This window comes from Triticum aestivum, chromosome 3B, assembly GCF_018294505.1.
Source record: "Triticum aestivum cultivar Chinese Spring chromosome 3B, IWGSC CS RefSeq v2.1, whole genome shotgun sequence".
Lineage (NCBI taxonomy): Eukaryota > Viridiplantae > Streptophyta > Magnoliopsida > Poales > Poaceae > Triticum > Triticum aestivum.
The window spans coordinates 478,614,492-478,617,776 of NC_057801.1; positions in this window are offsets into that span (position 1 = coordinate 478,614,492).

Below are 3,285 nucleotides of genomic sequence, written 5' to 3' on the forward strand. Positions count from 1 at the left end.
CGGTCCGGACTGAAAGTGCAACTATCCCTAGGTGGTTTTGGTAATTCCTAACAACATATAACTCATTGAGCTAATGCTATTTCAAGATGAATATTTCAGGAAAGCTCAATGATTGTCATGGCATGGATGAGAAAAATGGACCCCTCAAAATGCCGAGGACAAAAGGATTGGCTCAAGCTCAAAGCTCAAGACTCTACATTTTATATTTTAGTGATCCAAGATCACATTGAGTCTATAGGAAAAGCCAATACTATCAAGGAGGGATGAGGTGTTGCTTAATGGCTTACTTGCTCAAAATGCTTAGTGACATGCTCCAAAGCCCTCAACTACTTTCTCACATCCACATATGACCTAAACCAAAAGTCAAACTCGACCCCACCGATTCTTTCTATCCAGCGCCATCGAGTTCAGATGTCATAGCCACTGCCACAAACCCTAGGCAAATCGGTCTCACCGAGATGGGATTGTAATCTCTCTGTTTCCCTTTGTAACGTTCTGGTACCACCGAGATGAGCGATCGGTCCCATCGAGATTTCAATGTAAACTCTCTGTTTCCTTTTCGTAACATTTCGGTCTCACTGAAATGAGCGAACCGGTCCCACTGAGTTTACCTAACCAACTCTCTGGTTAGCTTATTACCAACATCGGTCCCACCGAGTTTGTGTAATCGGTCTCACCGAGATTACATTATGCCCTAACCCTAACCATATCGGTCCTACCAAGTTGCATGTCGGTCCCACCAAAAATCCTAACGGTCACTAGATTTGCTAAATCGGTCCGACCGAGTTTCTCAATTCGGTCCCACCGAGATTGGCAAGTTGTGTGTAACGGTTAGATTTTGTGTGGAGGCTATATATACCCCTCCACCTCCTCTTCATTCGTGGAGAGAGCCATCAGAACGAACCTACACTTCCAACTTGCAGTTTCTGAGAGAGAACCACCCACACTTGTGTTGAGGCCAAGATATTCCATTCATACCATATGAATCTTGATCTCTAGTCTTCCCCAAGTTGCTTTCCACTCAAACCTTCTTTCCACCAAATCCAAATCTTGTGAGAGAGAGTTGAGTGTTGGGGAGACTATCATTTGAAGCACAAGAGCAAGGAGTTCATCATCAACACACCATTTGTTACTTCTTGGAGAGTGGTGTCTCCTAGATTGGCTAGGTGTCACTTGGGAGCCTCCGACAAGATTGTGGAGTTGAACCAAGGAGTTTGTAAGGGCAAGGAGATCGCCTACTTCGTGAAGATCTACCGCTAGTGAGGCAAGTCCTTCATGGGCGACGACCATGGTGGGATAGACAAGGTTGCTTCTTCGTGGACCTTCTGTGGGTGGAGCCCTCCGTGGACTCGCGCAACCATTACCCTTCATGGGTTGAAGTCTCCATCAATGTGGATGTACGATAGCACCACCTATCGGAACCACGACAAAAACATCCGTGTCTCCAATTGCGTTTGAATTATCCAAACCCTTCCCTTTACATTCTTGCAAGTTGCATGCTTTACTTTTCGCTGCTCATATACTCTTTGCATGCTTGCTTGAATTGTGTTAAGATTGCTTGACTTGTGCTAAATTAGCTAAAATCTGCCAAAGACTAAAATTGGGAAAAGGATAAGTTTTTATTTGGTCAAGTAGTCTAATCACCCCCCTCTAGACATACTTCTGATCCTACATGGGCCCTGAAGATCATCCCGGAGCTGGTCCAGCACGAAGAGGGCCTCCTCCAGGGCCCCAGACGTGGCGGAAGCACCATGACCCGACGACATGGTGGATGGAAGAGGAGGCATTGCCGGCACCAAGACCGGCAGAGCAGCGACAACAGACAGGACCAAGGGCTCCGGAGATCTGGGGTCCCCAGCAAGCGATTCAGAGACAGGCGCCTCCGGGGTCAGCTCTGTTGCGGGAACCGCCTCCTCCTGAGGCTGGGCCCCGAAGCTTCTGGAGGGCAGCACCGCTGCAGGAGCGACAGGAGCTGCTGCGCCCCTCTGAGCCGGAGCTGCGGCGACCACAACAGCATGCTTGGCCTCGGCGGCCCCAGCGTCCCCCTTCTTCTCCTTCACCGCCGGTGACGACCCGACATCAAATAAAGATGTTGAGCACTACCTAGAAATCCAAGAGCAAGGGCGAGAAGGGGCACTTACTGGTCCATGGCGACGTAGTTCCTCTTTAGGCCCACAAGCACGAACTTCCCGAGCACAGGCGGCGCTGTGCCCCCAGGAGCGGACGAGTGCGCGACCGGCCCCGCGCTGGATGGCGGCGGCGAAGCAGGAGCGCTGCCTAGGGGAATCAGCGCCGACCTGTCCTTCTTCGCGACCCCTCGCCTCTGCTTCTTCGGAGGGGTCCCCTCAGATCTCGTGGTGACCCCGGCAGAGCGCACCGACTCTCTGACCGGGTGCACACCTGCGTCGTCGTTGTCGGAGAAGTCGCGGAGGAGGTCGCTTTGCCGCGGAGGAGAGGTCTCCCCCTCCCCCTCCTAGGTGGCTTCGGAAGAGTGGTCGCCAGAGGACACGTCCACTAGGGAGGCTGTTGGCAGGGGAGGCTCCGTCGACACGAGCCCGCGCTCGTTGAAGACAGGCATGGCGGCGGCTATCTTCTCCCCATCATCTCGGCGATACAGTGGGAGGTGGTCGTCCGGGGGGCCACCCTGGTCCTTCCCGAGCAAGGAGTGCATGACCTTGCTCAGCTCCTCGTCATGCAGGTCGTCCAGGCGTAGTCGGATCTTGTCTTCTGTGCCCCCAAGCTTCCACAAGGGGCGGGAGTGCTCCTGGAGCGGCGCCAGGCGCTGCGTCAGGAACTCCCTGGCGATCATGGCCACCGTCAGCCTCCATCTTCTTCAGCAGCGGCCTCGCCAAGGGGTCGGTGAGCTTCTCGTGAGACCACCCCTCCCAGGGCGTTGGGAGCCCAGTTGGCAGCTCCATCAAGACGTGTGAGCGCTTGACGTCCATGAAGATCCACTTGTTTCAGAAGTCCTCCACCTTCTTCCTGGCGCAAGAAATCGCATTGCTGCCGTTAGCCGCAACGAAGCCAACGCACCCTGCGCACTGGCTGCCATTCACCCGGAGGTAGAAGAAGTGGCGAAGCAACGCGACGGAGGGCATCACCCCACGCCTCGCAGTAGAAAGCAAAGATGGACATGAGGAGGATGGAGTTGGGGTGAATATGAAGGGCTTGGATCCCGTAATGGCGAAGGACAACATAGAAGAAGCGGGAGAAAGGGGGGACCAGCCCGACGTAAACACTATGGAGGAAGAAGGGGTAGAAGGTACCACCCAGAGATGCCGACTT